This window comes from Chaetura pelagica, unplaced genomic scaffold, assembly GCF_000747805.2.
Source record: "Chaetura pelagica isolate M959 unplaced genomic scaffold, ChaPel_1.0 scaffold71, whole genome shotgun sequence".
In the NCBI taxonomy this organism is placed as follows: Eukaryota; Metazoa; Chordata; class Aves; order Apodiformes; family Apodidae; genus Chaetura; species Chaetura pelagica.
Genome location: NW_009952435.1, coordinates 1714878 through 1726911, shown reverse-complemented (window position 1 = coordinate 1726911; position 12034 = coordinate 1714878).

Here is a 12034-nt window from a genome sequence, read left to right as displayed (position 1 = left end):
GGTGGGGGGGGTGGGGGGTGGTGTTGGAGTCCTTTCTGGCCTATAAATTCTCATTGCTTATCAAATTGTAAGCCCTGACATTCAGTGGGCCTTTGAAACTTGCTTCCACAATCCAGTGATTTATTTTCCAAACAAGAACCTTTTTTCTCTCCCCCATGTTGCTCCTTACTGAGAATGGTTCCTGATTCTGCCCTTTCTCCACTGTTTTGAAGTTTTCACCTACTGCCTTGGAGAAAACCAGAATTACTAATGCTTAAAGTTAAAACCAACAGCCTCATTTTACTAGTCATAAAACCACTGAAATTTATAGTTTTAAAGTAGAGGGAAAGGCATAATGTGGAATACAAGATGGTTATTTGAAGAATAAACTGTATTTCCAGTCATAAGAAAACAATATACATACACTTCCAACATTAATGTAACCTTATTTCTCTGGGAAAAAACATTTATTTTCAACATTTGTATGCATACAGGCTGCATTTTAAAGGTCCTCCACAGAGAGTATTGATGATAAATGCAACCAAAAGGTCTTGATTTTGCATTTTTTTCCTGTAATATATGAATGATTTTCCCAATAAGACGAGATACTAAAGATTTTATACCAGTCTGAAAACAGATTATATGAACTCCACTTGCTTTTTTCCAATTGGTGAGGGTGTTATTTAGTAGTGAGATGAAGGCTAAAACCCAAAGCAGTCAAGAAAAACATAAATGACAGCAAACACTCTGCTTGGGACAGAAGATGAAGCCTCCAGGTGCTTGTCCCAGCATTGCAAGAATCACTTCAGTAGGATGAGAGAAACCAGTATCGTCTTGATTAACTGAGTGTGTAGAGTTTTGGGGGGCTTACTTTTCTTGAAACACACACACAAAACACAAGACAGAGGAAATCATATCATTACCCACATGAGCCTGTGGTTTGGAAAGACGGGCGGTTGGCTTCCGGCAGCTGCAAGGAATGATGGGGAGTCAGATAGGGCCAGGCTGTCACACACTCCATATGCTTTGTTTCGCAGCAATTTTCCCCTCCCATTTTTTTTAAATGCAGTAAGCATGCTGTCCAAGAATACCACAAAAATGAATTACATAGATGTCCTCTCACTCAGTTATCAAATCCTTCTCTTCCAACCTACTAAATAAAGAAATCCAATGTTGCATTCATGAAAAAAAAAAGAAAAAAGAAGAAAAAAAAAAGGTAAAATCGTTTTCATGCAAGCCCATACTAGAGAATCAGGAAGGTATTCATTTTATTTTGTGTATCTAGACAGTGATTTTAATGTTATGTAAATGCAGCAGGCAATTCCTAATCTATCCTGAAATGTATGTGTCAGAGCTCTTGTGTAGTACAGGTTACTGATGATAAAAACAAGATGTGTTTTTATACAAGGAAGGCACATGATTACTAGCTTTAGAATTTTTTCTTTCATTACAAATTTAAAATAGGACAAGCCAGTGCAATGGAAACTGAGGGGTACCACCACAGAAAAAGCTAGTGTCTTTTCACAGTCAAGTTTGACAAGCATTGTTTGCCTCTTTCCTTGAAACCAGAACAGCTATACATGGTAGCAGCCTCTTAGAGGTACAGACTGATTATGTAGAAAAGCTTCTATTAATCCTTAGTGCACCAGTGTTCCTATTTTATTTTTCTTTTCTCTTCTTTTTCTCTCTCTCTTCTTTTTTTTTTTTTTTTTTTTTTTTTTTTTTTTTCCCCCCCTTTTTTTTTTTTTTTTTTTTTTTTTTTTTTTTTTTTTTTTGTAAAAAGGAAACTTATCTTGTCTAAAGAACATTTCCAAACACTCAGTCGAGTTGAAGTTGTCATGATAAGGCAATCTTCACATCAGGAGGCTTTTTCAGAGAGGAAGAAGAAGCTCAGATACAGGCAGGGTCCAAGCCTCAGATCCAACTGTCAAGGAAGCTGATGAACAGAAGTTCATAAACTGACATTTATGTTGCTGTTATATACTTAGGTATCTTGGTAGAAGAATCCAGAATCTCCAACCAAGACTCCTCTGCCACCTCAATCTGACAGCCCCTCAAACTGTGTCTCTGTAATGAAGTCAGCACTCTGCTTTTACCCCACAAGCCAGCAGTTAGACCCTGCACACAGATATCGCATCCACATATAACTCCGGTCTGCCTGAGCAAAATCAGATTTATTTGTACACCCTGCTGCCTGAATTCCTGTAACTTTCAGTCACTCCTGTGGAGCCATGAAAAGGATTCAGCTACAGGACCTAGATTCAAGCTGCTTCTTCACTTGTATAAAGCTGTTAGAACTTAACAGGCAAGACAAGAGACAGCATTGCCCCTAACAGTCAATACCTCAGCAGTTCGATCAACTGGCAATGCTCTCTTATGGCGAATATAAGCTCTTTTCCTACAGGCAGATGGGGAACTTGAATGCAGGTCTCCTATAGCTTTAACAAGGACTATCAGATAAAAAATAGTGTGGGGAGAGCAGGAAGCTGGGTGAGAGGAGGAACTTCCACTGTGTTTTGTCAGAAAAAAAGCAGACTTTGTAGGGTAAAACTAAACAATCAAAGGAGATTTCAGGGTTGTGACTATCAAGTACCAGCTTGTGTTTCCCAGCAGGCTATAATTATATATGTGACTGATTAAGAGAAGGACCATAAGCAAGTCAGCATGAGCAAAGATGAGGTGCTTTCATTCTCATGGACCTGGGTAGATCCTGTTCTGAGAAGTTTAGCAACACTGCCAAAGTCATCTGTAGGTTTTTTTAGCTCAAGTGACACTATCGTTTTCCCCTAAAACTAAGGTTGATTAGCTTCTGAGTCAACTTATAAAGCCTTCAAAGAGCACTGATTATACGAGAACATGATGGTGCTTTCCTTACTCCTGGGAATTAGGCAACATGATGGAGAGACTGTAATATTTGCCCTACCTGGTAGCTGCCTAGGGAACTTCTGAAATGTCATTTGAATTCAACACTGTGACATCTTTTTGTTGGAGAGAATTTCCAAGGAGGCCAAAGAAGGACTAGGTTCCAGATATGGATCTCAAATACCATTTATAACCACGCAAAAATCATGCATTCGATTCCACCATTCTTTAGCATGAGATAAATTGGGAGAAAGTACACCGAAATACCAATATAATCAAAGCTTCACTTGTAAGTGATGTCAGTGTAAGGATTATTCCTTTGTGAGACCCAAAGGTAATTTTTTTGGGTCCAGAGCTTCTACTACCAGGTACAACTGTAAGCAGAGAAAATTTCAGCAAGGTTATATGGGATGGGAAGACTGACCAGCCAAGACTGGCTAGGATCCAACCCAAATAAAAGCAGAGAAGAAACAAGCTGCAGGAATTAGGATCTGTTGCACAAAATCAAGGGAAACCTCTCCATTTCTGCAAATTGCTTCATCTATCTAACATGCAGACAAGCCATCAGTTGGGTCTACAGACCAGTCCTCAGGCAAATTCTCCTGGTTCTTACATTTTGGGAAGCCTCATTCTCCAAAGTCTTTTCTACCTGGAGAAGTGATTATGGACTAAGTTTTCTCTTACTTTTTTATTATTTATTTATTTAGGTCCTGCTCTCATTGTGACAGAGTTATAGAATCTGAGGTATACACGTGAGATAAGACTGCCCTCTTTAGAGCTCTCCAAAACACATGAACTAAAAAAAATAAATAATACAGATCTTTCACAGATTTATGTTCTTATCACTGATAATGCCATATGCTGAAAAATACTATAGAAATTTTCCAGAGGACAGGACAATTTCTTCTTCACTGTGCATGAATGGAAATGTTCATTTCAGAATAGAATGCACTTCTCATTTACAGTCAGCTTGAACCCTTAGTCCACTTCAATCTTCCTCCAAAAATGGGTTTAAACTTATTAACAAGGATTTATCCACCCAGAGTGTGCACTGAGTGATAGTAACTAGCATATACTAGAATAATCCCAAAGAAAAGTTTTTAATGAAAAAGCAGGGAACACATGGCATCCTTTATATAGGAATGCCTCACAGTGGCTAAATTGTCCTTGTGAAATCACATTGACTTTTGAATGGCTAATATTTCAGGTAGTCCTGGGACACAAGGTTGAAATTCCTAATAATGGCAAAGGACTGAAATACAAGCCCATGTCTGCAACTGAGTCTCATAATTTGCATTGCTGCCTATGAAGACCAGTTTTGGTCTCAAACATGTGCAGAAGAACTAGTGAAGAAATAGATAAGCATGTAGAAACTATGTATTTAGAGAGCAAAACTGTTAGTAAGCACAGAATGGCAAAGGCTTATTAAAATCAAATGACACTCTGCAAGGACTTTGTAGGTCCCATGCTATTACCAGCAATCCTACTTTATTAGGTAAGTTTCTATGCCAAAATTAGGTGTACTAGCTAGTCAAATAGGGCTTTACTTGCACAAACAAGCACAGGGTGTTTGAACTGCTCATGTTCCATCTTAGTGAAAAGACAGCTGTCTCTCTTCTTGACCTGAGCAAGAGTTTCAGTCTCAGAAGAAACTGTGCCAATAGCTCATGTGTAACCAAGTGGGCACTCTTCATTCAAAAAATAGCAACAAACAGAAACTAACAAAGAAATGACAAAACCAAACAAAAATGTTTAGCTTTTGTGAAAGAGATGAAACCCAGACATTTTCATTCCATCAGAATGATCATGACTATTTCATCTTGAGATTAGCACTTAAAACATTACATCAACATTCATAATGCTGCAAACAAGTTCTATGGATGGCCAAATATTATGTAGACATTTACAAAACAATTTGTCAGTATTGCCTCTGAAGTGTGTTTTGATGAAAATGTGAAATTTCCTAAAAAAATGTTTAAATGCAAGCTTTCCAGTGCAGTCAGTAAGAAATTTAGCTTAAGCAAAATAGGACATTTGAATTCAAATGAGCTATAACTATTCAGTATCTACTAGGAGTATGCAAAAGCTATTTAGTAAAATAAGCAATGTTCTATTGCAATATGCTAAAAATTAGCTGTTTGGGGAAGCTAAGGCATCTGGAGCCTATTATTTTATATGAGCTCTATACCAGGGAAGGATTAGTTTGGCTGCTGGTGTCAATGGAGTTATCAGAAATACAAGCATTTATCTAAGTAATTGCATAGGAGAAAACATTAAGAACTTGGCATATGTTAAAAATTACTTCTAATTAAAATGTTATTTAATAAACAGGACCGTTTTATTACTCATGGACTAAAAAAAATATTAAATTAATAAGTGACTGCTAAACAAGTAATTATAAGGGTAATAAAGCTCTCCATTCTGATTAGGGAAAATATTCATTTCATGACCATCCAGTAATCCGTTTTCTACCACAGCTGTCAAAAGAGGCAGTCTGCAACCATTTAGAGATGTACTATTGTTATTCTGCTTATGTAACACTACTATTACAATTTGTAACAGTAATAATGCTCTCAAACTAGTTCTTAGGCTAATTATAGATCAGCTTGCTTATACATCAATTGCTCTTGAGTCTTCCTTAGCTCACAGGTAAAATGATGCAATTTTGATACCAGGGTTGTGAGGCACATAGTGGTTTTATGGCTTTCTGCCCCCTATCAGCATCACTCAAGGCAGTCAGCACTCCGAGCCAGGTTGTGGTGGAAGTGGTTTCCACCTGCTGTCTGACTCTAATCCTTAAATGTATGAGATGTTGATCATTACCCCTCTCAGCTGATGCAACTCATCATTCCTGCAGGCACCCCTGCAATATGCAACAGTACAAGATATTAAAAATAATGAACAATTACAGAAGGGGTATAACAACTGGTAAGTTGACAGATTTTAAATCTAACTGGAGATCAGGGAGCCAATAGGTTACCTTTATGTTTAAGATCCTGTTTCCCTTCAATTTTCTCTCCATAACTGTCTACACATTTTTCCTTTTCAGCTCTTTCAGGCACAGGAGACCTGAGTATAAAACTGCTCAGGCCTCCAGACCATTTTCTGCCTTATTTGTCCTGTTCAGTCATTGAGAAGACTAATTTCACTCACAGAAGGAAGTCCTTCTACAGCAATTCTTAAAACAGTCTGTAAGCTGTCTGCCTCATCTGCCTGCATTGATGGAAACCAGTTAAGCCATGAAAACAGATTTCATAACTGAGCTGGCCAAAAAAATGTGCTATCAATTACTCTCTATGTTTCCTTCCCTTTTCCCAGTAACTTAATTATGTTTTGTGATATAACACAGGTGAGCACCAACTCTTCAGCTCCACTGACACTCAACATTGACACCGTACTACTAAAGAGGAATAGTCCCCATCCTTCCTCAATACAGTGTCACAAGAACAAGCTGAGTTGTACTGGGAGGCTATTTTTCCAAAGTCTTTAGCAAGGCATATCTTTACCATGCCTAGTCTACTTGGATATGAGCTGCAAATTTATTTTTTTCACTTTACTTTTTATTTTTTTTCTACAGAAAATGGGGTTTATTTGATACAAGGTTGCAGGATTAGTCCCCTTGCACTTGAAGGATCTCAAAGCAATGTTAGAATCCAGACAGCAGATGTTAACACTTTCTCTGCAGTTAGCCTTTATGGTACAGAAGCCCCCAGAGGCCCCTGCCAGCACCAATGTTCAGCTGGTAGCAGATCAGGAGGCTCACTGCACAGAGGAAGATGTTCTTAATAGTCCTCTGTGATAAACAGCAAAGGGAGCGATTGTGTTTTGTGAGGCAGAAGCCCAGCGAGCACTCTCCCTTGATATTCACATCTTTGCATGGTATCACCCAGTGGATTAAGAGATAAAGGCTGAATATTATCTCACTTGGCAAAAGCAGTGTTTTTAAAAAATCACTCACAAGGCTTCATTTCAGCTGAGAACCATGAGGCCTGGAAAAGTCAGGCGAACACTCAGTGTACAATAGGATTGTCAGGAAGTCACTGTAGGGTTTTCATTTTAAAATAAAGACTTTTAAAGGGAGAGCTGTGCAAACAAAATTAACATTGTGAAAATACATTTTTGTTGCTGATGGTTTAATCCTGCAGTTCTCAGTTTTTACCAATCTGAGCTAGTTGGAACAGAGGGAAAGAAAGAAGAGGAAAAGGTAGGAAATGAAACCCTAAAATGCTAAGCCATCTATTTTTCTTCAATACAGAAATGTTAGTATATATAAGGCAGTTTCAGAACTTGGGTGCCATGTAAGGAAGGTTTGTTTTTCAACTCAACAAAGAAGATTATTAGTCCTGCCACCACACTTAAAGAGGAGATTGCAAGTGTTACTATCTTTGTTGTGAAGTACAAAAAAGGGAAGAAATTCTTAACTATAAAATGCAGGATATGAATTCTCAGAATTAGTAACCTCTTAACCAATGTCCTGATTCCCAGTATTAGATAGTACCTAGGAAGTAACTCTAAGATGATATTTACATGAACAACTTTTTGTGTACTTAGGGCCTTACCTGTGTTCCCCCATTGTGTGCACTGTCAGTTTTGCCATTCTGAAAAAGTATCCTGAAGATCATCAGCATAAGAAAGGAACAAGGGCACAGCAAGATTTAAAAAATATGCTAGCTGGCTACCCTTTAAAAAGTTAATTTCAATTTTGCATGCATTTTAAAAGTTCTATCCCTTAAAAATAGTTTAAGAAGGAACAACATATCCTGTGGGACAGATTGGAAAAACAAAGGTGTTCAGATTCTTTTTTTTTTTAAGGAAAAATACTCCTGGTGAAAAATACAGCCCCAAGCACTGCTTGGGACAGGATGAACACATGAGCACAGGTGTTCCATTTCTCACTCCTATGAGAGAACAGGACACAATTAGTATCCTCCCCTTTACAAGAGGATTGTTTGTTCCTACGTTTTTCTCCATTACAAACCTGGAAGACAAACCTACCTTCTTTAAGAATTTTTAATTTAAGAATTTTTAATTATTGTTTAGAACATACTGTATTTTGCCAGGTAAGACTATAATGAGAAATTTAGATCTTATTTCCAGGAGCATCTTGGAAACTAAGGCAATTATTTCTCTAAATAGATTTCAGTTCTCAATTGCAAATCAGCAGCAGCTGCTCACTGTTCATGACAATAGGTGCTCTAACCAAAGGCCCATGCTTACACAGTTCAAAAGGGACAAGAGACATTCTCTTATGCAGCTCTCCTGCATTCCTATCATTGCACTCGGCTGGTGTACTTTTATGGGGAAAAGCGTGGGCAGCTAGAGCCCTCCTCCTCCAGCCCCTTATTGCCATAGTATTTCCCCCCCTCTGAAGCACTAGATGTTCCAGATGAGAAAGAAAACTCCGGTGAACAGGAATTTCTTGTTCTTCAATCTCTATTCTTAGACCAGATCATCTCAAAGTCATGCCCACTTGCTGCTTTAGGAACTGATGGAGGATTCATGTGTGAAAGCTGCCCTGACTGCAAGGGCTGGATGTACTCTTGGAGGGCCATTTCTATCAGCCTTGCCATCATGACATTAATCCACCTCAGCTACACCCTGTGCCTTGAAACACTGCAGTTACCATGTGCAGCAAGAGTACAAGAGGAATCTTAAAAACCCTACAATCATAAGGTGGAAGAATTGTTTCTTTACAACTTTTTTATCCAAGATGGTGTTTAATAAAACAAACAAAAACCAAACAACAAAACAACCCATATGCATGTCAGGCACTTTAAAGGGAGGTTTGCTAGTTTACTTGATACATAATGTGATATTGTAAAGTGATATAATCTATGGAATATAGGAATATTTTCCTTAGGATTCTGCCTGGAGAAGAGTCAAGATCATAAGTCATTCCCCACATTCGAAAGCAAGTGTTTCTCACATCTAATCACTTTCTTTAACAAGAAACATAAGGGAGAAGGTATGTATTAATATCTGCATAAACAAAATAAAAATATGGACTTATGCAACTAAGTGTATATTGCAGTTGCTTTGTGAAAGTAGCTTAAAAGAAGGAGAATTTGGGGGATTTACTAGAACCTACTGTATATTAAATTATATTTAAATTCCACTTACCAATAGTTCAGGAGCCACTGATGATTAATAGAGGCTCCATACATTACAGATAAAATATCAGTTTGCTCTGGCTGTGGGTACATCAGCTTCTTCCTCTGCGTACTAATATCTGATAATCGTATATTATTTTTTTTAAACATTTTTACAGGAAGTGTGGTCTTCAGCAGCTCACTCAGGGCCTACAGGCAGTTAATTAAATAACCACCATTGCAGTTTTGTAGTGAATGCTGCCAGTATACATGCCTGAAAAGCAGGAAATCCTAGTAGCTGTATTTGACCACTACAGTGACCACTGGCAGAATTAGACATCTGAGAAATAAAAGTTTGTGGTTGGTTGTTGTTATTATTATAAAATCAAAATTTAAAAAAGAGGCCATATATTTATGTTAGATACTTGAGGACACTAGCATCTGCAGAGAGCCTCACTCGGCATTACTGGAGACGTCAGAAAAACCTCTCTTAAAATGAAGAGTCATACAAGAAAAAAAGGCTTACCCTAGAGTAATTCCAGATAACATGTTCATCTTTACTTACCAAGAAGTTGCTAAACAAACCCTAACAGCTTCTGGTTCAATAGGAAAAAAAAAAGAAGCCCTGGTAGCAGGACAAAAAGAGACCAGCAAAGAACATGTGCATGATAATCACATTCTTGTGTATACACTGTGGAACAATTAATAAAAAACAGAAACAAAGGTGTCCAGAGATAAGGCAGGAGTGGAAGTGACAAAGGATATCTGATCATTCTTGGCCTATACTGGAGTCCCTGCAGCATGAACTGTCAAACCTGACAAGAAAATGTGACTCTGAATTCGGAATCATCAGTCAGAAAATATTGATGTTAACTATGGACCCACATTGACCCAAACCCACCAATTATTGAGAAAAAGTCACTGACTGTTAGTGATGACAAGAGAGTCGTATCTGCCCTGTTACATAAATGAAGGTGACAAGCTGAGAGGAGAGGATGAGAAACTAAGCACCTGCTTTGTGACACCCTGAAAAAAGCATAGGGAAGAGATAGATTCAGCTAACAGTTTCAGTAGTCCTGACTTTGACCTCAAAAGTGATGATTCATTGGATCATTACCTATGACAAAATGTCATAAAGAAGTCCCTGTGGTGTGGATCCACACAGCTACAACCCACACATTTGAACCAAAAATTCTACGATGCAGGGTTAAGGCCATGACAAGCCAACCCAACCTAACCCAGCAGTGATGACAGGTGCTCTAAGCAGGGCATGCTTTTCCAGTGAAGAAACAGATGGCTGTGGAAAAGAAGTTTTGGTGTATTATTTTGCGTCAACGTGTCTCTCATTAAGGGCCCAGGGTAGATAGTGCAACCAAGGACTTGGTGGGAGAGGAGAGTCAGAACTCTGAGCTTCAGAGCTGGCAACGTCTCCAAGATGCATATCTGCTGAATGGAGGGAGCCCACTGCTGCCTGGCAGCAGTGGACCTGTGCTTGGGAGGTAATTGGGTCTCCAGGGTGAAGAAGAACCCATCTCAGCAGGTTTAAGAGCAGATGTTGACTTTGCTTTATACTTACAGGTGGAAATATGCCTGACATGAGCTAGGGAACATGTCTTTTTGTCTCACATAAAGAATCTGTCCAGACTGCCCACAAAATACTTGTCAGACACCTGCAGTAATTGCAGAAGACTTAACAGCTTGTCTAAATCTGCTGTGTAAAACCCACACTGGGAAGATGTTGGAACTGGGTTATTTCCTTGAAATACATGGAAAGGCACAGGCTGTATCATGCCACAAGGACCACCCAAAGCACCCCCTGCATTCCAAAAGGGCAATGGCCAAAGGCTCAGTTCAAGTGCACACAAATGGATTTGTAGCCTTAAAATTTGTAACAGACAACATCTATCATTCTTCAGCCTGTAATGCAGTGGTGGGAAGTAGGAGATGTATTCTGCTGGTTGGGGGGAGAATTTTGAAAAAACAACTGATGTCAAATAATATAAAAAGAAGCTGAGAATCTCAAGTTGTCCATGATTGCCAATAGGCATGCAACACATGTTCTGCAAAGTGCTTGGGTAACAGGAAAAGAGAGGACATTACACTATCATCAGGAAATGGGAGATAGTGAAATAGATGCCAAATAAAGAATGCAAGTTACAGCCTAATAAAATAGTTCCTCTTTTCCACCCTACTTTTCCCTTTTTCTTTTCTAATTCCAAAACATGTTTTTTTTTGTCCAGTACACCAACTTTTTTTTTTTTTTTTTTTTTTTTTTTTTTTTTTTTTTTTTTTTTTTTTTTTTTAATTTATTGTGTGTCCTGGTTTGCCTGTTTTACATCCTAAAGCTGCGTAAGATTCCTTGAGCTGTGAGTACTACCCTGCCCAGAATAGTCTGGTTCATATATAAACTCATAAATGTTACTCAAATTCTAAGAAAAACCAACAAAGAAAGGTTTTCTGGCTAAGAAAACCTGTGTTCAATGCCTAACTTAACTTTTATTCTGTGACCACAAGCATTTTCCCATTGTAACATTATGATGATGCACATTCCTTTCTCACAGAAGGACTCTCATCTACCTGAGAAAAATAAATATATTTATTTCTAAAAAGCACATGCCAAGTTATGTAGGAGTTGCTTTAATCCTTGATCAGAGATCATGGCTAGGCATTAAACTTAACTTTTCTTCTATAGGGAGAATCAATTGCACTTCTCATTCAAAGCTGAGTTAGCTTTCCCTTGCAATTTCACTGTTTAGTATGTCTTTAATTTAAACTCCTTATTTTAAAAAAATATTAACACACCATTTCCTCCCAAAGTAGATGTACCATTTGTCTCTGAGCCTCCAAGGCTGAGAGATGCTCAGAACAGGACTGCTTCTTTGCACCTCTTTCTGAAGCACTCAGCCCTTCAAGCTAGGATGTCTCAGTGCAAGGAAGCATCAATCATTAGTGTAGATAGAAACTTTTAATTAAAAAAAATAATATAAAATTGCTTTGTTAAAAAAACCCCCAAAGATAGAGCAACAAAATCCCAAACAAACAAACCCTAAAAAACTCCCCACAACATTAACTTGGATTTTTGTAGTTTTCCATTACCATATTTC